The 27,653-nt window shown below is 38.1% G+C and overlaps 1 protein-coding gene across 6 annotated transcripts in view; it reads left to right on the forward strand.

Annotated features, from left to right (window-relative positions):
• Positions 1 to 27,653, forward strand: part of FAR2 (fatty acyl-CoA reductase 2) — a 131,697-nt gene that overhangs the window by 19,705 nt on the left and 84,339 nt on the right. For 4 of the 6 annotated variants that reach the window (XM_038577162.1, XM_038577160.1, XM_038577165.1 and 1 more), the window contains exon 1: positions 1,923 to 2,094. The exons of the other annotated variants lie outside the window; for them this stretch is intronic. The gene's annotated coding sequence lies outside the window, so the exon portion shown is untranslated. Of the gene's footprint in view, positions 1 to 1,922; positions 2,095 to 27,653 lie in introns of those variants that run through there. 6 annotated transcript variants of the gene reach the window in all.

Raw genomic sequence — 27,653 nt, forward strand, 5'->3', positions numbered from 1 at the left:
ATCAGAACACCAACTGGGAAACCTCATGGTGAAAGTAAGAAATTTAAGGACAATGATAGGGACCATGAAATAAAAAATTCTGATTATCAGTTGCTGAGGTGAAATTCTTGGAGAAATCGTGCATCAAAAATAAAAAGTATAGTCTAAATAAATGTGTATATCCTCATAGAAGAAACACAAATAGTTTCTATACTCAGGATTCCAGAAAGTACCAGAAGGTGAGTTCTTGATGTGTCAAAGAAGATTAAACACAGATGTCAGAGGAAGCCTTTTCTTTGCAGTTTATCCTGGCTTGAAACCAGAAACCAATTGGGAGTTGCTGAACTTTGGCTCTTGCTCCATAAGAGAAGAGCATGCAATAAGATGAACCCTTACCTCTGTTGGCAGAAATTAGTGTCATTTATGATATTAAGAGGGGACCTGGGGGATCTTTTACTATTAGCAAGTGTCAAGTTACCTTGAAAGTATTGAGTCACCTCCTTTCTGGGGGTAGAGAGTAGTGGTATATTTGCCAATGGATTAGGCCCTGTGGGGCATATAATTTAGTATATGTACAGAAGCTAAAAGAGTTCATTTCTAAAGAACAGGCTCAGAATAAATGAATAGAAAGTAATGCAAACTATAAATAATAATAATAATAATTTAATATTCATCTTATAAAAACGCTAGAGTAAAAATTGAAAAACAAAACAAAATGCTAAAGTTTAATATTGAGGGTAAAAACTAGGTAACCTGAGTTTATGAAACTTTAAAGAATCAAAAAGTTTAAATATTGCACTCCTTTTATAAAACTATGTGCCTATTGCTTCTTAAGTTTTCAAAAGCACTAAACATAGGAGATCACTTTTTATGACCTTCATTATTACATTTTAATTTTAAGCTATCTAAATTGCTCTTATCTCTCTTGAAAATTTTGGGAAAATGTTTAGCAACTTGGTTTAAACAGAAAATTTAATTCCTAATAGATAAAAGCTCTTTGTTTTTCAGTAATTGCCAAAGGTATCACTGTTACTGAAGCAAGGTATACATTTGTTTTTCTTAGTCATTTTACTGCTGGGGTGTGCATCACGTCATGATGCCACTGGCCTACCACTAAACTCTGTGATGTGCAGTCATCACAACTCTAGCTGAGTTTGGATAAAAACAGCAAAAGCAGACAGGTAATTTACCAGTGGCAGAAACAATATTTTGAACATTTTTATTTGGTTTGCATTATTTTCTTCAACCTAGAAAAGAAAGAACTCTTTAAGGAGAAGAAATTCATTTGTATTTAAAGGGAATGAAGTTTAGATGAAGCCGTTGAAAATCGAGAGAAAAATCAAATAATAACTATAGCCCGCACATCACCCTGATTGTAGCAATTTATGATAATTGAATAAAAAATCTAAAATATATAATTGCTTATGACAAAGACTGGGGAAATGATACTCCAAATATACTACGTAAAAAATATAGGTGTGTTACCTTTGCCCCAAGTCACTAATCCAGTGTGTAATCATTTAGGCTCCTTGATTCTACCATAGGCACTCTGTGTTCACTTGGACTTTTTCCCGTGACAGTGTCACAGAAAATGAAAATGACAAAAAGGGAATTGTACGTTAATCCACTAAATACTTTTTCAGAGAAAAAGTGGTAGGTTTGGTTGTAGGGAAGGCAGAGACTCTTTGTTCTTTAACAAACCATCAGTGAATTTCATGTAGCCATGCTGACATCCTGTCCTTCGTCAACACGGTTAAGCAAAACAGAGCTGCACACAGCGCTTACATCATAGCATGAAGCAATGGCCAACCTTATCTGGATCCCAGACCTTTCTGAAGTGTAGTTAGTTTTCAATAATCCTGGGTAAGAGCCTGAAGAGGTTCACAGATGATGTAACAATGAACAGAGCCAATTCAGTTGGAGATGATGTTGCATGCCCTCAGAGGGCATCCAGACATTCACACACTAGAGCAAACCTCATCAGTCTTATTCCAGGCTTTTCTGACTACATTGGATCCAGGGTGACAAAGCAGGTGGAGACCTGCTGCATAAATTCCCCTCATCGACAGAGCAGACATCAGAGCTGGCTGTGGCTGCTGTCTTGATTCAAAATTTGTAAGGGAGACTCTTTTTTCTTCTTATTATGCTCTTACTAGAACATATTATTATGCAGATGTTTCTGTGGAAAAATATGAATAGAATAATGATGCCATTGAGAACTATGCCAGAGACTCTGTTCACCATCACAGGGGCATTTCTCCAGACAAGAATTGGTGTATGACCAAATTTTCTGTGGCTAGCGTAGAAAGGGCCATCCTCAGGTTTTCTTCTGTAAAGTTGGATAACTAAAAAGATATTTGCAAATGATCAAATCCTGTAAAGTTGGATAAGTAAAAAGGCATTTGCAAATGATTAAAATGGGGACTGGGTTGAAAAAAGCATTGAAACTGTCATCAACTCCACCCACTCATTGACCTCACAGCTGGACAAAATCTCAAGTGGACATTGGTTCTGGGCTCTAGAAGATATTACTATCTTCATTTTACAGACACGTCCCACGGTTTCCCACAAGATGACATGTAATCATCAAACTTACAATTAAATAACAATTATAACGTAAGCCTAAAAAAATCAGCAGCCATATTTCTGTCTAGAAGATGGATTGCCTTTATAAACAAGAAGCATGCAAAAAGATGTAAGGAAAACTGAATTTACCTATGCTGCTGCTATGAAGGAGCTATATGGCGATCCAAAAACAGCAGATCATCTCTCCTTGGCTCCATAGTTTCAAATGCAGTCAGTGGCATCTCCGATAAGACACATTGCTCATGGTCTGCTACATGGAGACTACACCAATAATTTTCATCTGGGGGTCAGATCTGGGACTCCAGGTTGCTCTTCTCTGGCCACTCTGGGTCTGCTGTCCTGCCCAGCCTCAGGGTTGGCATCCCCTTTACATGCCCTCAGACACCAAACCTACTTCACTCACTTCTCTTACACGCCCCCTCTCCCCCTGCCCCTGTGGGGCTGGAACCCCAATGTGGTCCTCTGAGGGCCCTCAGGAATAGTGATCTGCTTTGGATACAGCTCTATTATAACAATGACAACAATAAGAACAACTATGGAAAAGAATTCTCAGTAAAATGGATTCCCAATGCTGCCACTCTCTCATGTTCTTAAAACTTACATAAAGTAAAAGTGTTTTTCAAAACATACCTGCAAAATCAATGTTCCTCTTAGAATAAAAAGGGAGGACAGCTTTGTTTTTCCAGCATGGTGAGGCCCAGGTTCTTTGATATTGCTTTGTGGAATATAAGACACAAAAATCAGAGAAACCCGATGCTAGACAACTTCTTGAAAGATGATCTTTTTTTTTTTTTTGCTAGCAACATATTGCTTGCTTTACATGCTTATTGAATTTGCTGACATTATTTCAACTGTATGAATTTGCTAGGGTTGTCATAAAAGGTACCACAGACAGCTTAAACAACAGAAATGTATTTCCTCACAATTCCATGGGCTAGATATCTGGGATCCACATGTTAGCAGAACTGCTTCTTTCCAAGGGCTATGAGGGACGGCTCTGCTGCAGGCCTTCCCCTTTGGCTTGTAGATGGCCTTCTCTCCGTGTCCTCACATCAACTTCCTTCTGTATGTGTTTGTATCCAAATTCCCTCTTTTTTTTAAGATTTTATTTATTTATTCATGTTGGGGGGGGGGAGGTGCACACAGGCAGAAAGAGAAGCAGGCTTCTTGTAGGGAGCCTGACATGGGACTCAATCCCGGGACCCTAGGATCAAGCCCTGGGCTGAAGGGCACTAAACCGCTGAGCCACCCAGGCTGCCCCTCCTTCCTTTTTTAAGAACGCCAGTCGTACTAGATTAGAGTCCACCCTAATGGTCTTATTTTAACTCCATTACCTTTGTAAAGACCCTCTTTTCAAATGTGGCCACATTCTGAGGTACTAGGGACTAGGAATTCCACCTTTGATTTTGGAGTGAGGATACAATTCAGCCCATGATATTTGCCTGGTATGAGTGGGAAACAGAGCCAGAGAGAACCAAACCCATCCTGGCCCCTTCTGTCTCCTCTGTTTGGGTGATCTGTCATCTGAGTCAATCAGTCACAAGCTATAGTTTGTCAGTTATGAAGGTTTGCAGCAGGGAGCATTGTTGATGGGAATGAAATGGGCCATTTTCTGTATAAAATTTAAAACTCTGGGGGTACCTGGGTGACTCAGTAGTTGAGCGTCTGCCTTTGGCTCAGGTCATGATTCCAGGGTCCTGGGATCGAGTCCTGCATCGAGCTCCCAACAGAAAGCCTGCTTTTCCCTCTGCCTCTCTTTGTGTCTGTCATGAATAAATAAAATCTTAAACTTTAAATCTCTGCTATGACTACTGCCAAGAAGAGAAAAATGGCTGATGGGGAAAAAATATCATGCTTTTCAAAGTAGGTGGGCTGGAGAGTAATAATATTTTTTTAAAGATTTATTTATTTATTTGAGTGGGGGAGGGGCAGCGGGAAAGAGAATCCTGAAGCAGATTCCCCTCTAAGCACAGAATGTGGGGCTCTGTGCTTACGTGGGGCTCGATCCTAGGACCCTGAGATCATGACCTGAGCGGAAATCAAGAGCCGGCAACTTAACAGGCTGACCCACCCAGCTACCCTCTAAGGAATAATAATAATAATAAAGATATTGATGTTTATCTCCTATTTGCAATGGAAAATTCTCTTTAAGAGGTACTTTGACATAGTCAAGTAGTTTACAAGATTAGTCAAGAAAAATTGAAATCATCCAGCTTGAGAAGAATGAAACAAGAAAACGTCCTTCAAAGGTTCAGTATTACCAGTAGAAGGTGTGATGAGTATGGCTAACCTGAAGACCAATTCACTGTTGGTGAACTAATAAGAGAATCTTTTGGTGAAGCTTTTCCTTGATCCAAAAAAGGAACATAGGAAATGTTATTTGTAACATCCTAAATGTTTTACAGAGTAATAAGAACTAAACGAAGGTTTAAAAGGCTTCTCCGTGAGAGCCCAGTGCCACCAATTGTATCCTAGCTCATAAAGAGATTCAAGGGTGTTCAGAATGCCTCTCATCTCTCCTTTGCTTCTTTGAGGATGGCTTTCCAGTGCTATCATGGTGCACAGGACCCAACCCCCGCCCCCCAAACTATCCTCTCCCCATGAAGTCCTTCACTCCACATCCTTGACCTTCAGGGAGTTCCTCCATCTAAATTTATCCATTCACTTGTGGCCCTACTACATTGGTCTCTTACTCAACTAATTGCAGATATGTTGTAACCATCTGACATGTGACCCCTTCCAGAATGCATATATATAATTTAACCAGAGACTTCATTATCTTCTAAATAATATTTTCAGGCCCCATGGATTACTTCCAGGGGAGAGATACTCGGTTTGGGGAATATTTCTGCTCTTTAAATCACATGTATTTTCCTAAGGTCATATGTATTATTCAGTGAGTTTATTATCAGCTGGCTAGTTAGCTATCATCTGTCTGTAAAAATCACACAAAATACGAAGGACTAGAAAATCTTGGATTTACTGAGGGAGCATTTGTTTTTTTCATTCATTCATTCTTGTATGTGCAGAAAGAACAGCAGCTTGTGATATATCCTCTCCCTATTTTTTGGTAGGAGGTCAGAAGGCAGCCACTTTTGCTATCTTTTCCAAGCATATATATTTTTGCATAGTCAAAGCCCATTGTATTTAGTTTCATTACCTTTAAATGTTCATTAATTCCTATATGCTTATCAATAAAATACGTAATTGCGTGTTTTTTACTTAATGACTAATGTTTATCTTGTTATTATACTTAACCATATTTTCAAATATATCACATAACAACTGGTAAACATTGAAGGATAGACCCTTAGATTAGTTTTCCTGAAGTTTATACATAAAATTACCTATTAAAGATTAAATTTTCTGTAGTTAACAGTAATCAAATTTTATTTGAAATGTTCCTTTTGGAATATAGCATGTTTATGTTTCTCCAGAAGCTAAATTGAAGAGAGTGGATTTATCCTCTAGGACACTCTCTAATTAGAATTTTACCTCAGTGGTCAATAGCACCCAAACTTATTTTCATTCATTTATCGAGCATAAACATCTATCATTCATGCACTAAGTGGCTACTTTAATGCCAAATGAAAGTTTAATGGAACCCTTCAGATTTTCTGATGCTGTACCACATCATTACTTTATTAGGAAATCTCACAGAAAAATGTACTAAAAATTGTCCTGATTATAAATATCAACACAAATTTGGAACTTCATAAACATGATATTTTTTGTTCCGTTGTTACGTATTGAACTGTACATATTAATTTGGTTTGCGTTATGTGAATTTTACCTCTATAAAAAAATATTTTAACACAAAGGTAGAAAATCTCTGAGAGACTTATCTCCCTCCTCCATGAAAGGACCTTATATAACTCTACCAGGATAATTGTCTATCCAGGCCACAGAAATAAATTTGAATCTGCAGTTCTGGGAGAGATTAGGTCAGGCTTTAAATAAAGAAGTTGTAGGCAAGTTAAATTGTCACTGAATTCTTAAATACTACTCAGAGTCCAAGAACTGTACTTCTTTGGAAATATTTGTTTTCACTGTGATAAAGTATATGGGCTGGTTCCCAAGATCCATTGTAATGGTTGATGGTTGATCTATCATCTTTGTTCTTAAAGGCTTCTGGAGATTGAGCTTTTTTTTTTAAACTTTCATGGCATTTTCTAGAATTTCACTCTGAGCCTCAAAGTTTGTGAGGCTCAGTTAAACCTCTCCTTCAACTTTTTATTTTTTTTTAAGATTTTATTCATTTATTCATGAGAGACACAGAGAGAGGCAGAGACATAGGCAGAGGGAGAAGCAGTCTCCGTGTAGGGAGCCTGATGCAGGACTCCATCCTGAGACTCCAGGACCATGCCCTGGGCCAAAGGCAGCCGCTCAACCACTAAGCTACCCAGGTGTCCCTCCTTAAACTTTTTAAATTCATTTCTTCTCTTTTAAATTCTCAGTAGGAAGAGATAACAGCTGAATCCAGCAGATACCACTTCAAAAACCCTAGTAGTGTTGCTGATCATTCTCCAACTTTCATAAGCTTTCCTCCAAAAATTTTTAAAACAAATTTAAACCATCTTTATTATTCATTTCTTGCCTCTTTTCAGTATTTCCATTTCACACATCATTTCATAGGGTTCCAAACTAGATATAATTGTTACCCAGATGTGTAATGGAAAAATTAATTTCTTCTTCTAGCATGCTGTCCTCTTATTCTCTAGATGGATAATAACATCATATCATCAAGCACTATTGGTGCAATGAATTAAAATGTGTCTTCACAACCATCTCTCTTTTGTTCTCTGTCAGCTCCATGCTCTTTACTTGCAGTAATGACACTAACATTGTGTTACTGTGTTATACTCTGCTTTGGGATTCAATTTTAATTCTAAATCTTTGGCTGTAACTGATGGCTCTTATCTCTCTGATGGTTTTAATTCTATGTATGCTTGCTATTAAAATCCACTCTATTCCTTTCGTTCCAGTTCTACCAACTCTTTTGAATTCTGATGCTATTTCCAAAACATCCGTCCACCTGAGTCCTTGCAGGGAAGGGCTATCCTTAGATGTCTTATTCAGATGGAAGTGGATGTGTTGCTGACTATGCATGGCTAGAAGCAATACTGGAACATAGCAGAACAAGAGTGGGGGAAAAACAGGAGACGGGTGAGGACGATCCAGGTGGTCTGCAGGTCAGGGTTCCAGCCAGAAGCTTAAGCTTGACAAGGACACCACATCCAGAGAGCCATGAGTACAGAGGGCAAAACTCAAATACGACTACACCAATTCCTTCACTACTTGAGAGGGAAAATTCTGAGGCATGGTATATTTGTTTGCTATTATTGCCATAATGAAATATCATGGATTGGGTAGCCTAAACAAGAGACATTTATTTTCTCACAGTTCTGGAGGCCAGAAGTTGAAAATTAAGGTATTGGTAGATCTGATTTCTTTGAAGTCTCCCTCCCTGGCATGCAGATGGTCGCCTTCTCATTGCAACTCATGTGATCTTTCGTCTGCATGTGCACAGCCCTGGTATCTTTTTGTCCAAATTTTCTCTTCTTGTGAAGACATGAGTCACATTGGTTTAGAGCCCACCCTCACACTGTCATTTTAGCTTAATCATCTCTTTCAAGGCCCTTTCTCCAAAAACAATCATATTCTGACATACGGGGCATTAGAGTTTTAACATATGGAGTTTGAGAGGACACACTTCAGCTCACAACAGTTGGGTTTTACACCATTTCCAGTGTTTCCTTGAGAAATTAAGACCTATTTGCAGGTCGTGGTAACTGGCTTAATATCATCCCTTACTAGATGCTTTCCCTTACCTATATCATATCTCTACTCCCCTTCAGATGTTCTCCGTACCTCCACAAACTTCCACCCAAATCCTTTCCTTAGGGTCAACTTTTGTGGGAACCCAAATTGGGACAGAAACAAAAGAAGAGACATTGCAGTGCTGTAAAGTGACCCAGAAACCGTCTGTCTAGCATCAGTTGACCTAAATTTGAGTTCTAGATTCAGACTCTGACACTTCTACCATCATATTGTCAATCTCCTTCAACCTCAGATAATAACAATATCTGCTTCATAGGATCCTTTAAGTCCTTAAATTAGAAAGTGTATGTGATATCAAAAAGCTAGTTTTAAATACTACTTTCAAATATTATTACCACAGTAAGACAAAATTCTCTGCCCTCAAATAATTCCATTCACATTGGATAATCAGGCTTAAATCTATGAAATTTTTATACTGCATAAAGTAGCATATGGTTAAGTTTCAAACGAATAATATAGTCTACCATAATTGTCACTGCTGAAAATATTAAATAACAGCAGATTCTAACTTAATCCAGAAAGCTATCCTGACTGCTGGATCCCTTTACTTCACTGGTATCTATTATTCATATGCTATGGAGAGAGAAAGTTTGTATAAGAAACTGTTCTTGCCATCAGAGCTTATAATCCTGCTTGGAGCCCTAGACATATACACAAGTGAATGAAATAAAACACAGCAGGTGCTAAGTGCTAGAACACTAGATGAGTAAACTTCCTATGAACTTAGAAAATTATACAGGATAAACACTAAGTATGGTTTTATAGTTCAGCCCTCAACTAAGCTATTATTAGACACTGGGTTATTATGTTAATAAAAAGTAATTTTTATAAAACCAAGAACAAAAGAGTTTTATAAAATTATACTGTAAAATCATTCACAACTATGTATATGTTTTTTTTTTTTTTAAACTAAATCTTTGAAAAAAAAGCACATCTCAATTCAAACTAGCCTATATCTGGTGGCTCCCATCTAGGAGAGTCTGTGTGTTTTTCTACACCATCTTTGTCTTTCTTACAAGATGCATGGCATGAGCAGCTGAGTGAAAGACCTCAGGTGACTCCCATCAACTATCCCCATCACTGTAACATAGAAAGAAATGAGACTGGTCTGACTAAATGTGTTTTTCAGAAAGCCAAAAAGCATGTTGATTATTATTTTGTATCTTCTGAATCTTCTAAGCATTTGAAAATTAATTTCTTGATGAGTCACTTGGGTATTTCTTTTTTTTAGGTATGAAGCTAAATTGACCATTTTACAATTCCAGGCTTGGCTTTTTCTTTTTCCTAAAAAATATGAAATCTTTTTGCCATTTGCCATAATTGCTTTCATTATTCGGGATATTACCTGAACAAAAGTTTCTAGACTTCTTATCATAATCTTACACAGCTCAGTTCTTATGGCTTTGTTTTGTATAGTATTTTGCCTGAATTTCCCTTGCTGAAACTTCCAAAAGTATTCCCACATTTCCTTCAGCTAATACAACTATTTATTTCTTACTCATTTTTTAAGAAAGTGAATTTTACATGTCACTAAATTCCTTCTGGCATTTTTTCATGCTATCTTGAATATAGCCATTTTGTCCCTTCCTCCTCATTTCTCTAGAGCTTGGTTATTGAATGATAAACATTTTGCTTGGGGTATCATATATTTTTCACAAATGTTTTATTTCTACTTGACTTTCAGTAAAAATATCCCTAATATAAGAAGCATAAGTGTGCTTTTTAATATTCAGATTTCAAGTATAGGACATTTGAACTTTAAATCCAATAAGGCAGATTTTAAAATGTATTGAGCCTGTACATTAGCAACTTAGATTATGAGATAGAGAAAATCATATCGACTTTTCTGAAAATTTTTAAGGGAATGATTTATCCACATTATATTTGGAATTTGGAACTCTGTGGCCTAAAAGCAGAATAAAATAAGCGATCATTTCTAGTCCATGTTTGTTTTTTGTGTGTGTGTGTGTTTAATTATCCACTTCTCAACCAACATAGAGAGTTTATATTCCAGGCAATGGCTCTATGTCTGCTTTTATTTAAGCTTTTTGGCTGAATTTTCTGTCAAGGTTCAGACTGTAAATATTTTAGGCTTTGCCAACTTAGTGGTTTCTGTCGTAACTACTCCATCTCCCTGGCACTGTAACATGAAAGCAGCCTTAGACAATATTTAAAGGTATTATTTATTTAGAAAAACAGACTTCAGATTATATTCGGCCCATGGACTGTGGTTTGTTGGTCCTTGTTCTAAGTATTCTAGAATCATTCACTTCACTTTGACTGTATAGACTGGCCGTTTGGTCTCCCATTATGATACTGGCATAATGTTGAGTTTTACTGAGCTTTGAATACAAAGAAGACAAGTTCAGAGATCACTAATTCTTATCTGAATATGAAATTATATTTATTGTCTTTCTAAAAGTTTTCCTGCTATGTGTACTTAAAAACCATTATACCTCTGCTTTTAAAGTGAAATTTATCCAATGTTTACACTGTTGATTTGTTTTAGTAATTCCCATAAAACCTCATCCTCAGCTTTGTGGCCATCATTCCTTGTCTTTTGGCCCTTCGTTTTTTTTTGTTTGTTCTGTTTTTTTTTTTTTAAGATTTTATTTATTTATTCATGAGAGACACAGAGAGGGCAGAGGCTTAGGCAGAGGGAGAAGCAGGTTCTGTGCAGGAAGCCTGATGCAGTACTCTATCCCAGGACCCCAGGATCATGCCCTGAGCCAAAGGCAGACGGTCATCCACTAAGCCACCCAGGTGCCCCTGGCCCTTAATTTTTACATATTTCTCACTTTGAGTTCATTTGCTGTGTGGTGAATACTCCTAAATTTTCTGGCTTACATCATAGTGTACAAAAGCCTTCCAATTTACCAAGGGGATTTATCGTGTTTCTCCATTAAAGTGTAGGGATGCATTAAAATACTGTTGGCTAAAAGGGACAATTGCAAGATACTCAGCTGAAGCCATTGCCAGTTAAACAGTGAGGCCAGTTTGAAGAGTTTTCAGTAGTTAAACCTAGATGGGATGCTTTTGAAATACTGATGTGAGTAAACACAGCAAAAACAAATGCAACATAACAACCCAAACTTTTCAGTGACGGAAAGTCCTAGAGCTGCTGCAGAAAGGCTTGCTCTGGTTGTAGATGTTACTGTTGAAGGGGTAAGTGGCCAAGTTATAATTGCTATAGGAACTGTAACTGAGACTTGACCTTTGATACACTCACAAGTTCAATCAACTTTGTGTTAACTGGCTTTTGCATTTCCTTGTGTTTGTGAGTAGCTTTGTGTTAGGCCTTTACAGAAAATAACTAGAAACAAAACTGGGGAGGAAGAAAGCAAAAAGCTTGATTTTTTTTTTCCAGAGTCTTATCCACTGCTAGCATCAGAGTTCCTTCTGTAGAATCAGCTTGCAACAGTGCTTTCTGAGGATAATGAAGTCCCTTGTAGAGACTACTCCTTGAAAGTAAATAGTGAACTCTTTATCAGAAAGTCAGTTGCCTGGTTGTTTGTGTTGGTTGATTAGAACGTTGGTTACGGCCTATAAGCAGGTAGGTTTCCTGTGGCTTGTCAGAAAGCAAGGGAAGAAAAACAGTAGCCCAGTGAGGATCCGTGAGTGAGAAATATATAGCGATTGCTAATTCTCTTACCTTTCTCTTTAAATAAAATTCAGAAATGGGTGAGTCCACACACCACAGGAGTTCCTACTGGTTGTCTTGTTATTGTACTTTGACAAATTAAACCAAATACACTATCCTTTCTGGCTATGCAAAATTAAATGTTCTGAGTAAATATGAACTATCAGGCTCCTTAAGCCCTACGTTTCAGAGTACCAAAACCCAAAGGACCAGAGGAGACTCACTTGGAAATAAAAAAAGGTTAGCATTTATTAAGCACTTTCCGCATGCCAGATACTGTGATGGATACTTATCTATGCAATCTCATTTAATCCTTACAACTTTCCTTATGGAAACCTGAGGTGAACAATTACACAGTTAATAAGCGGTGGAACCAGTGCTTGAACCTAGTTCTGTATAACTCCCAAATCCTAGAGTTCTTTCTTTATTTTATTTTATTTTTTTTTAAGATTTTATTTATTTATTCACGAGAGACACAGAGAGAGAGAGAGGCAGAGACACAGGCAGAGGGAGAAGTAGGCTCCATGCAAGAAGCCTGATGTGGGACTCGATCCCAGAACCCTGGGATCACAACCTGAGCCAAAGGCAGACACTCAACCACTGAGCCCCCAGTTGCCCCTCCTAGAGTTCTTTAAAAACCACCCATGCTTTTGCAAATTTCTAGTTCCACAAAGAATATTTGTTATACGTTTTCCAGATAGCTCAAAGGTTCCATAAAATATTGTACTTGTGCATGAAATACCAAAGTCAACTAATATATCTAAATTTAAAGAGTGAGATCCATTTATTGAGTGTCAGCTTTCTATAACAATGCAGCCTAAAAGTCGGATCAACATGAAATAAAAGTGAAAATGGAATATAAAGGATGAGAGAGTTGAAAAAAAGGCTTTGGTTCCTAACGTGACACTCTTTTCTCATTTGTATACATATACCTGTAAATTAGTGTCTACATTGCAGATATCAAGAATTTTTAAAAATTTGATAGCAAAGGGAGTAAAATGCTGCTATTTCCAGTTATGTAGCTTTTGAAATTTCACAGTAGCTTCTCAGAAGCTTGCCATGTGTTACCTTTTAAAACACAGTAAAGAATTTTTTAATAGACAATGTAATTAATAGAGCCAGGCCACCCTGGGTTGTAATACAAAAGCTCAGCACATCTATTTTCTCTTGCTCCATTTAAGTTAACTACTGCCCCCTTCAGGCATTCTTGTCTCCCTTCGTATAGTAGAGGTATTCCTTCAAATGGAGTATATATTATTTACTAAAGGTGTACAGTTGTGTTTCCATGTGATAAATGAAAGCAGAAAGAGATTATGTGTTGTAGTGGTCCATTGGAGGTGTTAACCATTCCCCAAGACTAGTCTGCAACTTCCCAGCTTCTGACATTTAGTCTTGGCATCATGTTAGTATTGATTAGGTTTAATGGCATGGATTCACAGTATATGAACTCAAAAGAAATAGATGTTTTTAGGATTTTGTTGGATGCAAATTTATTCCTAAGAATGATAATTATTATGTCCTCATTGAAAGGGATATAATGTCTCTTCTTCTTCCAGTTTCATGGTGACTGGGTGTTGTGGTCAAATCCATAGAATTGGAATGGGTTACCATCCAAAATTTGGTTTGGATTTCCAAACTGAAGATAGTACTACTACTGCTACTACCACTACTACTACATAGACACAGACAGACACACACGTACACACACACACACACACACACACACACACACACGCTAAGAACTGTGAAAAGGTTTTTAATTCTCATAATAAAGCTTTGTGGGGAGAACAAGACAGACCCCTCAAGCTGATCTGAAAACAGCTCAAAAGAGCTATGAAAGGAAAAAAGAGACTGGCTTTGAGTTTTCATGGTAGTTAGGGGCTGGAGCTGGAGTGAGGGATTTAGTGCATAGTATGAACTTACTGCTGGTGGCAAAGCACCTGGGTTTTCTTATCAGCTTGCCCAGATCTGAGGCAGGATGGGAAGAGGTCAGGGTAAGGCTTGGAAAGTACCTGTAGTCAAACATCAAATAATGGAATGAGACTCTTTATTACATTGGGTCCTCAGATATTAAGAAAGATTATTTAGTTAACATAGAATTAGTGTGAGACTCCTGGGTGGCTCAGTCAGTTAAGCATTGGCCTTCAACTCAGGTCATGACCCCAGGATTCTAGGATTGAGTCCTGCATTAGGCTCCCCAAGAAGCCTGCTTCTCCCTCTTCCTATATCTCTGCCTCTCTCTGCATCTCTCATGAATAAATAAATGAAATCACTTTAAAAAAAAAGAGAAAAAGTAGATCATGTGAGTACAACAGTCTAAAGCAGTGGTTCTTGATCTATTTGGAGTCATAGGGCTATGGGAGAATTGCTGAAAGTCCTTGGTGGAGCAAAAATTCAGGTGAAACAACATTTGCCTTTGACCTATAAGGTACATTATGTTATTCACTAATAACTTTACGCTTTGTGGCAAATAAAAATTGTTCCAAAGGGCAAGAACTTATTTTATAAGCTAGTTATTCCTTACTAGGGCTGTTTATCATAGTTGGCTGGCTATGTTCATTTACAGTTTCCAGTGAGTCTCTAAACCTGTCTTTGTGTTTTGATACTGAGCTCTTTCTCCTGTTTTGGAACTGAAATATAAAATTGTATTTCTATGAACATATTGAAGATCCAAAGGCCCTAATAACTAGACTTACAAGGATCAGATATGCAAGCAATAACAGAAATCTTGGATTGAATGGTTACCATGTACTAGCCAGAGTACAAAGCAGTATCTTATTTAATTCCCCAACAATCTTTTTAAAGATTTTATTTATTTGTTTGTTTGTTTATTTATTTTAAAGATTTTATTTATTTATTCATGAGAGACACAGAGAGAGAGGCAGAGACACAGGCCGAGGGAGGAGCAGGCTCCATGCAGGGAGCCCAACGTGGGACTCGATCCCAGGTCTCCAGGACCACGCCCGGGCTGAAGGCAGTGCTAAACTGCTGAGCCACCCGGGCTGCCTAATTCTCCAACAATTTTATGATGTGGTTATTAATCCCACTCATTGATGAGTGAACTGAGGCTTAGAAAGACTCAATGATTTGCCTAAGTATTCATTGAACACCTCCCAACCACCTGATACTATAGAGGAAGATGCAAATGAAACAAAACATGGACTCAGTAAGCTTTTAAAACTAAAAATTTCTTTTTTAATTTTTCAAAATTCCAGTGTAATTAACATAAATAAATGTTATATTAGTTTCAGGTGTCCAATATAGTGATTCATCAATTTTATACATCACCCAGTGCTCATGATGCTAAGTGTACTCTTGGTCCTCTTCACCTATTTCACCCTCCCCCCCCACCTAACTCCCCTCTGACATAAAAAAACTAAGTTGTTTTTTATTTTAATTAATTGTATTTTACAAATGTCTATGTTTGCAGTTATGAATTGGAATTTTCAGCCTTGTAGCTTAATGATACCCCACACCAATGATATGGAGAGTTGACTTCAAAAACTCTACGGGTGTTTCATTTAAGGAATGTCATCCTCCATCACAGGCTTTGTTAATAGTGACAGCCAAGCAAACAGACATACCCCAGATATTTTAATTCAAGACAAAACAACATCTCAGACTTAATGCAAGATAATTTTTATGAACCAAAATTCATCTCTTTTGTCTGTACATACATGAAATAATTGATACAGCTTAATGGTGACATTAAGTGTACTTCAAATAGATGTGACATTGCTACCTCCTTATTTATAGCTTTGAACAGCTGTGTACTTTCAAAATAACAAACTTTTTTTAAAAGACGAGAAAAGAATAGAAGAGAAAGGAAAAATATGCTTGGAGAGTTTCTTTTTATGCTTACTATTTTGAAATAGTTTTGTATAAATGCAATTTATATCCACTCCCATTATTCTTTTACACTGAAATATTTTAAGGCTTTTAAGGCTTATCACTCATATCCACAGCTTTGTCATAAAGGACAAAGACTTTAGAGTATTAATGCTTTGAAGCAATGTTTTCCCATTTGTAAATTAAAATTTAAAAAACTAAAGCATAAAAATGTTAGGTGCCCCCATGAAACAATGATGCTATCAACACTACACTTCTACCTATAAAGGTGGGAAAAGCAGAGTGATTTTGTAATCTAAAGATACCTTCTGCATCACAGACACTATTTTCTCTCCTACCCCAACTCTTCACACTCCCCATTTTCCCTGAAATTCTGGGAGTATCTGAATTTCATTAATTTCCCCTCTTTCCTTTCTCTTTGACCTATGCATTTATCCATCTACTTGCCAAACATTTATTCTAAAGTAGCAGATGGTAGGCAGGTGCTAGAGAGGTAAAGATAAAATCATATTCCTGTTCTCAAGGTACTTAAAATCTAAAGAAAAAAAGACAGATTTGAAAACTATTGCAATGTGCCCTGGTAAATATCACTGGAATTCTATGAAGAGCCACTGACCAGTCTAAGGGGTTGCCCTGGACCTATTAAGAAAGCCAAATGTAATTCATGTGACTAAAATGCAGGCATATGCTGAAATGGAAAAACATACAGGGACCAGCTCACCTACAGCTTTGTTATATGCCACATTGGGAATTCAGACTTTATCATGACTCACATTAACAAGGCATAAAAACTGAAGCAGCTTTAGCAGGAGAGTGACATAATAATACATGTATTTTAGAAAGATCCCACTGAAAGCTATATGGAAGTAGAATGGGCCACACTATAGGAAAGATGGAAGCTTGTAGAGGAGAGTGTGGCAGCAGCAGTAAGGAGGTAACGGGGATGTACACAGAAGGGGTTAATTGTAGCAGAATCTCCAGGATTCATAGATTGAAGTTATGTGGGGAGTGAGTGAGATAGAGATAATTCACACGTTCTGGCTTGAGTTACCAGGTGGATGGTGGTGGTGTTAATCAGGACTGGGGATCAATTCTTTTTTTAATATGTTGTGTTTCTGGTGCCACTGAAACATCTGAATAGAACTGTGCAAAACCCAATTAGGTGTGAATCTAGGGCTCAGGAGAGTAATCTGGGCTGTGGATAATAGAATGTATATAGATGGTTTATAAGTGGGGGTTGAAAAAAATAAGTGGGGGTCAAAGCAGTAAGTATGAATGAAGTTATTAGTAGCTAATTCAAAGTGAAAACTCGGAGGGCCTAGGGTGGCACTTAAGGGAATTACTGCCTCCCTAGGACCAAATTGAACTGTTTCTAGGCCATATGGTACCTTTGTATGAATTAGAGAACACCTTTACTGCCATCATCCAGAGTTGCCGTCATCTATTTTCAAATTTATGTGGTCTACAATGTGAATAGTGTCCCCATGGAGCTGACCAGTAAAATATCAGTTTTGAAGATTTAGAAGCTTTCACCAGGCGGATAAGAAATCAAGTGTTACATAGCAACTATCAGAATAGAGTTTCAAGGCAGAAGAATGGTCAACACCACCCACCAACTATAACTCGGGTGGCAGGTAAATGTGGTCTGAAAGTTTTCATCAAATTGCTGTTTGATCTTAGGGGAAACAGTTTCAGACAAGATCTCAGCTCTGGGTTATTCCCCTCCCAAATTTGGGCTGTTCTCTTTCTCCTGCCTCCGCAGATACTTTGAACCCAGCCACTGTTCTGCTTCCATCCTCTTCACCATTTGAATCTATAGACATCCAATTCCTGTCTTACTTTTGCTTTAAGAGCCATATTTCCTATGTTGGATCTTGATACATTTTGTTTTCCTCTCTTTCCTTTGGTCATTCATATCTCCACCTGATCCAGCTCATTCAGTTTCTCGTGAGGGCTTTAAAAAAATGTATTGGTTTCAGTCACAGTTCTTATAGACATTAATTACCCTTCAGATATACTTGTGAGCATACATTTATATTTGAATACAGGTACCTTCTAAACAAGTGATCAAAGGGAGATTGAGATCTTCCTAATATTCACTATCATCTTTTTGGATAAGGAAAATTTTATCAGGCCATTTTAGACAACCATGCCAAATCATCTGGCCCCTTAACTCAAATGAGGTTTCTGCCTTCTTCATCTAATGGAGGAGCTATGGGTGTAAATAGAGGTCAAGAAGTAGACTCATCAAGAAAAGAACTTCACTTTCTAATGTCTTATACGGTGAGACTTATGATAAGATAAATTGGTTAGTCATAAGTTACATCTATAATGCTATCATTCATCTAAATTGTGAATGATGACTCTGACATACCTAGGTCACACCTGAGCTCATTATTTCACTGGAATGGCACCGTCCAATATAGTAGCTACATCTGGAAATTTAAAATTAAAATTTGGGAGGGACGCCTGGGTGGCTCTCAGTTAAGCATCTGCTTTGGCTCAAGTCAGGATACCAGGATCACAAGATTAAGCCCCACATGAGGCTCTGCTCAGCAGGGGAGTCTGCTTTTCCCTTTCTGTCTGCCCCTGCCCCACATGCTTACTCTTGCTCACTCTCTCTCAAATAGATAAATGGCATCTTAAAAAAAAAAAAAGCTAAAAAATTTAATTATTTTAAATTACATTAAAATAAAATTCCATTTCTAAGCCATAAGCCACATTCCAGGTGTACAGTAGCCATATATAGCTATAGTGGTTACCATGTTGGACAGCATAGGTATGGAACATTTCCTCATCAGAGAAAATTCTCTTGGGATAGCACTACTCCAGAATAGTGCTGATTATTCCTGTTGGTTCTCTATTGTTGATGACTTTAAGGAAATAAGTTAATCTAGTCTCTCAGCAATAATGCACAATTTATATTATACTATATAGAGGATTTTTTGCTTGTTTTTTATTTGATATGATAATTAAAGAAAAAAGGGAATCTATTTCCAATCAGCATCTATAGTGTAATGGTAATGTTATCATTACCATTTTACAAATGAGGAAAATCAGGTTAAGAGAGGGAAAATGCTGGAATCAAAATCCAAAGTCACATTTATCTGGTCCAAAGTCTACTATTTGATGGCTTCCAGAAATCACCATACGGTGGTTACATTTTTGTTTCTCCAAGTAAAATACGAATGTACACTGGGGTATACTCAAAAGATAATGGCAGAACCTTCTAGACCCTTCAAGGAACGATTTGTATTATCAAATGAATATTTATTTAACTGATGAACATGTTGGTAGTCATGTACTTATACTCTTTTAAGAACTCACTGGGAGGTTCATTCATTTTCTTACCAGCAAAAAACAAGTTCTGGCATTCAAAGAACATTCTTGTTAAAAAAAATAATCAAAAAATTCATTCTACATATATCTTCATAGAAAGTCTGAGAAAAAAAGAAATAAATCTCAATAATATTTTTCCAGAAGATAAATGCTATTTTGCTTAAATTGTCCATTCAACCCTGAAAATTCATGGAGACAAGGTAGTACACGTGATTTTGTAATTCGTTGTACAGATGACTTCTGGAGAAAGAACTGATACTTGATGCTTGTATTCTACAGAGAAAAGAAGCACTTTATGAAATTTAATTTTGCTAAAATCTTGGCTTAAAGCTGTGGTCTTTGGTTTGCATGACATTCGAACAAGAAAGGAATCTCCTCCTTAAACTGTAGAAAAATAAATGAAAATATAGTAACTCTCCCACCAACATGTAATTGTTTTTCCTTTATTGTTTTTGCCAGAAAGCAATTCATGCTGCATGTCTACCCTCCTTTGCAGAGAATTAATAGAGAGGTTTCCTTGGTCCTTAGGTTCCCACAAGAGAATCTTCTAAGAGTGAAGTTCCCACTTTAATCTTAGTTAGTGGGCATGGTCTACATATTTCTACTTGGGCCCCAAGAAAAACTTGAAAATCATGGCAATTGTAGGATAATCCGTCGCTGAGGTAACCAAAAACTTTCTATTTCCCACAATCTTGTTTTGTCTGCATGAACACTGTGTGTATATTAGTACAGGAATGAAGGCTATAAATGAGTGGGGCCTTGATTGCCACCAGCACCTTACAAATTGCAGAAGACTTCACGTTAGAAACTATGTCAGAGGTCAAATGTACTCTTTCAATAGGATCCAGAGTGGTAAGACCCAACCTGATTTTGTAATCAATAACTTGACAAACGCTGCAGTTAACTTACAGCAACTTGTTTCTTGGGCATAGCAGCAAATGAGAGATAGATCTGTGTGTTTAAAAGAAATGAACTTGTTCTCCATATAAATACAGATCATTAGCTTTTTTCCTAAGGGTCTCCTCTAAACCAGGACTAGGCTGGCACTGGAAAGACCAGGGAGACATGGGCCCTGCCTTTGTTGAGCTGATATTCCCATGGGATGGCTGGCAAAAATACATACGAAATTACAATTAAAAATACCATGTATTTCATGAAGGAAAGTAACATAAATCTGACAGAAAAAAGGACAAGGACTCATTTACTGTACATAGGATGTTCAGGAGAACTTTTCTGTGTATGTGGCATTTAATCTGATGTCTGACAGGTAGAGCAGGAACTAACTTTGTGAAATGTGTTCCCCACAGAGGGAGCAACCTGTCCAAAGGCCCTGAGGTGAGATTATGCCCCTACACAACTGCCACAGGCTTTTACAAGGTCTTTTATTCTTAACAGAATCATCTGATGACTCCTTTGTAATATTATAATTGCAAGTATTATATTGTTGCTTTCATGGAGAAATTTGAGGTTTTTCCATTGAAATATTGTTATACAGTGAAACCTCCCATTTGGGAGTATTCATTCATTCCTTTCAGTTTGTGAAAATCACCCCATATACCTGTGATTGGGGATGTAGTCAAAGTTGACACATTTTACTATGTTTGGATAAAGTTGCTCATCGGTCCCCTACCACACCTGAATCATCACAGAGATTTTTCAGGGGTTGTAGAGAGAAAGATCTGTCAAACAGGAATATAGTGTTTATTTTCTCTAGTCTCAGCAAAGAACAGGCCTGGAAGTTTTCAGTGTAGCAGTATGTCACACAAACCTTTGCTCTCCTACTCTGTTCTGCTAATCTGAAGGCACAAAATTTCCACTTTGTAGTGTTCGTTGAATGATTACATGAGGGAAGGAAGGAAGAAATGAAAGAGAGAGAAACAAAGAGAAGGAAAAATTAAAACCTATGTGATATTTTAAGTACTTGCTGTTTGGAAAGTATGTAGTGAAAGAACAGCCAGTGTAGGGCAGGCTGTAGAAGAAGCAAAGACCAATGAAATGGAGGAAAAGCTCCATATGATCCTTTAAATAAGAATGAAATCATGGTACTAGCCAAACTCAAAGAATCTCACATAGAGGGAAGAACAAAGGCATTCTTGGAGCTTGAAAGGATCTTAGAGACCAATGAAATTCTCAGAAGTCTCAATCTCTAGGAAATAGCTACTGTGTCATATGGCTGAACAATAAAGGCAGGCACAAGCAAGGGAGTTAGTGGTCTAGAGATTATTGATTCCTATTTTCACTTGTCTTTTAAAAAGACTGTATTTTATTTATTTTTTGACTTGTGGCTACCAGCTGCCCATTATGAAAAGCTTTAAAAAAAAAAATCAATGTCTTCTGGCCTTGATTGGAGCCTAGAGACTGTGTCTTAATGATAGCATTTCCCAGAAGTAGAAGCATAATAAAGATGCAGTTTCTTAAATGGTACTGGCCTCAAATGTACTCTCCAGTACTCGGCATCACTAGGAAGTGTGTTCCACGAGAGCACATCCTCATCCAATGAGCATGACCTTGCACCACCTGTTTGTCTGACTTGTTTCTGAAGAATTGAGTATAAATCACCAAAAAGATGGGCCGTTTTCACCTTTGTGCACAACTGGACCTAGCACTTATCTTCGATCAGGTTTTGAGTCTTGGATCACCGTGCCATTTGTAGCTTACTTGAACTTTCTCAGATTGTTGCAATGTTCCTACAGGGTTCAGTACTCAGAATAACTAAGGTAGATGCTAAAAGTGACACCCAGGTTTGCCTAACACACATTCTTGCCTCACCAGATTCATGACCAATTGAGAAACTGTGCCAAATTTCCTAGCCATGGGCTTATATTCAACTTGGGACAAGGACACAGACTCAGACAGCTGCACCCACATCACTGCAGGGCCTGCATCTTTCCCATAGAGCTCATCGTGGGATGCCGTGGATAAAATCATGTTTGGCTTTGCTTCAGTGCCTTCGACCCCTTTCAGGCAATCAAAAATATTTATTGACCCCTAACTAACTGTTGGAAGGCACAGTGGGATTCAACTCTCATTACTTCCACCTCTAATTGGGGGATTAAGATACTCCGACATTTAAGCAGGGGAAAGCACAGTGAAGGTGCTCAGTAAGAGTAAAAGAAGACCATGACATGAAACGACAGGCAGTCCATCAGCATAGGCCAGAGGATCGACATGAGCTGTGGCTCTGTGGTGGGACTTGGGGAGGAAGGAGACAGGCCTCCATGTCAGAGGAGCCCCAGCAGGTATTCCATGGACAAGAGGTCCATCTGGGGAGGTTTTACAGAATGCTAAAAATGCCTGGACAGGTGGAAAAGAGGAGTCAGGGCTGCCACGAGAAGGAAAAGAAGTTTATAGGAACAAAGCTGGCTTGGTCACAGAAAAAAGTTAGCATAGGAGGAGAAAAAGAGAAAAGGTAGAAAAGTCAGATTTCATCAGGTTTTTAAACAGCCTTGTGTGGCAGGCCAAGGAGTTTTGGAAGCGTCTTCGGCTCAGGATAGGGGGGTATATTTAGCCATCACACCTGATTCTTACAGCTGGAGAAGGATATTAGAATTCCTCTGTATCACATAACTCCTCACTTCCCACTTCCACCCCCTGCTTGGAAGTCTAAGTCTGATAGAAATGAAGTGTAGACACATGCTAATACTTTACCAGTTCCTCATTCTCTCAGATGCAGGATTCCCACTGTTCCTGTGGGGGTGTGGTGACTCACGCCCAAGTACAACCACTTGCGTAGAACTCCCTTGAGTAATAGCCAGAACGGGGCACCGCTGGGGCAGCAAAGCCAGTGTCTCCCAGACGGTGGCCAGGCCACACTGGGCTCTCACCCCTTTACCTAGGATGAGGGGGCTCCACACTGGCATATCCTGAATTGCACAGATGCTTTCACCATGGCTGCAATCCACTTGCTACCTTGGTTTTGCTATCTCTCTGCCTCTTTCTCTTTCTTCTTGTTGGAAGGGCAGTCCTGGGTAAAGTTTCAATCCTATTACTGCAAATATTGGGCTGAGAGAGGTTTGACAAATGGACGGATGGACGGATGGATGGATAGATAGGTAGATGGGTAATTTTTCTGAAGAAGTCCACCTAACCAGAAGGAAACCATTGAGAGCTTACAGCTGGCATTTCCTAAGATTCTTTGCAGATAGAATTCTTTACAGCTCTTAAAGGAGGTAAATTTCACACCACTGTCTTGAATTCCAAGCTGGAACACAGCACATTAACTGTGAGATTCTGCTTATTCATATAATAACGTAAAAAGACTGTTTCAAGGAAGTTTGTGTTTTAGCACTAAATGCATTTCCTCACAGTGAACTAGAAGCTGAGCATTTCCTGGCTGAACAAGAGCTTTGAGCAGTAACACCACCTGCATGTGGCTTTGGGGGGGGGGGGGGGCGTTGCGGGGATTGGTGGGGGCGGGGCAGGGAACCACCACAATTTGAAAGCAACTGAAATCCTCTTCCTGTGCTTCTTCCTCTGAATTGAAGTTTGAAGACTGCGGGCACTTCTGGTGAACTCCACGGAATGCTTCGGTTTCTGCTGTGTTCACACTCATCTCCTCATTACTGAGCAGCTGCGGACCAAACAGGGCAGTCTTCTGCGCAAATCTCAGCAATGCAGGGACTTGAGCCTGCCACTCTGTCCATTGAAATAGGAGAAATAGGCCGTATCAGAGGCCAAGAGTCAGAGGATATTCCTCTAATTTTTCTGTGAAACCTTTCTTGACAGGATGTGGCATGTGGCTAGGCAACTATCACACTCCTTATCTTGTTCATTCTTCATTTACATTTCTATCAGATTTTACTAAAAGGTTTATTATGGTTAGTTTCATGAGAAGAAATGCAATGGTCTGATATTCCACTATTAGGAAGTATTTAATGAGAACTCTGGTTTGGAGCTAAGTGCTAGAGAGAAGAAAGACAAAAGAGGCTTTTTTGGCCAGTGGCGCTCTGGAAACAAAATCATAAAACATGAGCCAATTAGAGAATAAATACTACCAAAATGAGAGATACTTACAACAGCTGCAGTACACATTTTGAAAAGGAAATGATCGTGTGCACTGGCGTGTTTATCTTAAACATGGGATTGGACTAATGAGGGGTACTTAATTTCCGAGTAGTAGGAGGAACAGGAACAAAACCATGGGAGAATGTTCCAGTGGCAAATGTGAGAAACTAATAGGAACTAATGTGGGAAAAGCAAACTGCTCTAGATGGATTCGTCTGGAGAGGATACGCAGAATATTGTGCAAGGGAAAACAAGGTTAGCTGGAAGACAAGCTAGATGGTCGTAGCAGAAATTCAACCAGGAGGTAATTTGGGCCTGAACTAAGATCAAAGCACTGCACAGAGAAAGAAAGATGATCCAAGAGGAATTTCACTGCAAGAGTCCAAAGATCATATGTTTCTAGTAAAAAAAGGAACATTGGAGACCATATAGTTTAATGAATGATAAGATGTTTTCCTCTGGAATCAGTGCTTTCAGCAAAGGTTTTTGTCTTTAGAACTGTTTTTGACTTTACAAATGTATTCCTATAAAGTCTTCTCTTACTACCTTTTTCTTTCTTTCTTTCTTCCTTTCTTTCTTTCTTTCTTTCTTTCTTTCTTTATTAATTTTTGGATAGATGGAGTGGATTAGGTCAATCATCAATCTGTTTAAGATTAGACTAGCTTGTGGGGTTCAGCTCCTCTGGAACTGAACTTGAGCAGTTCAGACAGTGATGCCTTCCTTTAGAACAAATATCTTTTAATAATTTATGAAGGCCAGTTGCATCAGTTGTGGGAGTGATGATTTCACCAACTCAGACTCTGGAAAGAAGTCCTCACTGCTGCTGAATTCCATTCAGTCCTACTAGTAGAAAACCAGAAGTTAGGGTCATTAGGCAGGCTGGGTCAAAGCGAATAGTGAGTTCATTCTTCCAGTAAAATAGCCTTCTTGCCACTAGTTAAAAAGTGTATTAAGACTTTTCTGCTCCAGGGAAGGATACATACATACACACACATGCACACACACACACACATGTAAGAGAAAGAACAATGAACTCAAAATCAAATGAGCTGATTTCAGTCTCAGCCCTGCCCCTGCCACACTCATTCATATACACTAAATGTGTGACCTTGATAAGCCACTTAATTTCTTCTTATTTCTGATACTTATCTTGTTTCATTTCATCAGCATCCTAACAGTTGTTACAGCTGGTGAGACAGCTGGTAAGTGTTTCTCTAAGATAGACAAGGAGACAGAAACTCAAAGAATTGTCCAAAGTCAGGCACTTGTAAGTGAATGCCAGGACTGATTTCCAAGCCTAAGCTCCTGTGCTACCTCATGCCAATGGTGCAGATGGCCAGGTAGAGCTTATGTTCATGGGTGACCATCTCTGCAGCTGGCAGTGGTTTGGCCTGATTAGTTATATGGATAAAAAATGGTAGAGTCTGGATGTATCAGTTATGGCAGTACAAATACCTGACACTTCCACAGCTATTTAGAACAGACACCGCCCCCAGCATCTTAAGGTTGCCTTGCCAACACCTTGATTTTGGACCTCTGACCTCTATGAGACAATAAATTTCTGTTGTGCTAAGCCAACCAGTCTGCTGTACTACAGCAGCCCTAGGAAACCGATACGGTGAATAATGGTACAAAGAATGCAACAAGATAGTACAGACCAGAGCATGGAATAAAGAAAATGGAAGCTCTTTCTCTGAACATCAACACTGATTGAGATCATTCAGAAAGTGAATCTTCCATTGAATCAAACACTTTGAGACAATAAAGAAATTGTTGTCCTTATATCCCCTAATTTGCATCATAGATTAACAGACATTCATGTTTGGAAGGAATAAGGTCACCTAGGTCAGCCATCCTTTGGCTAATTACGAATCTTCAGCCATGTACCAGCAAAGTGGTTTTTTAGCTTCTGCTTAGATACATCTGCTAACTCCTGAGGCAAACCACTCTATCTTTAGCAGCTCTAATGATTAGAATGTGATTTCTTATATTAAGCTGAACTATACCTATCTACAGCTTTCAACCATTTATTATCATTTAGTTTTTTAAAACAGGAAAGAACAAATTTAATTCTTTTTATGTGTCAGTCCTTGCAACGTTTGACAGCTATCATGTGCTCCCTAAGTCATTTGTTCCCTTAACTAGCCCATAAGTTCTTTCAACTATTGCACATATGACATAGTTCTTAGTGTTTTAACCTTTATGTTCAGCCTCATGAAATGTGTTCTAGTTTATCATATAGAAAGGAACATCCAAACCCTGGTTATAATCAAAATTGTGCAGATTAGAATTAAATATACTATTATTCTAGATGCTGTTTTGTTTTGATTTAGAGAAGGGGGCAGGGCAGAGGGAGAGGGAGAAGGAGAATCTTAGGCAGGCTCCATGGCCAGTACAAACCTGACTCAGGGCTCCATCTCACAATCCTGAGATAATGACCTGAGCCAAAATCAGAAATCTGATGCTTAACTGACTGAGCTACCTAGGTGCTTCCTACTTGCTGTATTAAATAAATGCAACCTAAGATTACATGTACTGGGGTCAGATCATCACTGTGTTCAGTAATATTGTGCTGAAATCAACTAAAATTCCTTAATCACTTTTCCCACTATATAAGCTACATAATGATAAGCTTTGGCTTGATCATTAAGTACCATAGTGGCTTGGCAGAAAATAGGAGTTGACATGTCATTGAATGAATGAATTAATTATAGATAGATATACTAATACTAAACCGTGCATTCCCCCTAAACTTGCCCAGTTTTTTTTTTTTTTAATTCAAAGGAGGGAAACTTATTGTACTTTTTTTCGTTAAATTCAGGCAGAGAATAAATACCTTCTAGCCAGTCACGAATCCTATTATTCGTCACATATCATGCAGACAGCAAAGATCTTCCTTTTGTTTACAAATTGTTTCTTCTGCAACACTCAAATAGCACTGAGAAAAATAGCCATTTAAATACTTGGTTTTTATCTGTCCTTTAGCTAAGACTTGCTTTATATTCCAGACAAGTATTTAAACCCTCTGCTCTCTCCACCTATAAAATGGTGCTAATATAATATGAAGTGTATGTGTATGAATTTAGTACATTATGTATGCATATGTGTATGCATATTTATAAATGACTACATATTAGGATGACACTCATAAAAAAGGCTGTGTTGAGCCCTTTGTTAGTAGTTATAATTATAATGTGGTGACTTATGAGATCAGTTTTGTGCCTAGATGTATATAACAAGCCAAAACTCTAACTTTTATGTAAAGGAGGAAAGAGTGTGAGCTGCATTCTATTTCCATTTTGCCAATGAATTATTCAATTTCTTAAAATAATTGAGTCGATCCCTTGTGCTAGGTTTTCTATATATTAAATGAAGAAAATTCTTCTCCTTGACCTCCTTGATATTAAAGAGCTGA

Source organism: Canis lupus, chromosome 27 (assembly GCF_011100685.1).
Source record: "Canis lupus familiaris isolate Mischka breed German Shepherd chromosome 27, alternate assembly UU_Cfam_GSD_1.0, whole genome shotgun sequence".
Taxonomy (NCBI): Eukaryota; Metazoa; Chordata; class Mammalia; order Carnivora; family Canidae; genus Canis; species Canis lupus.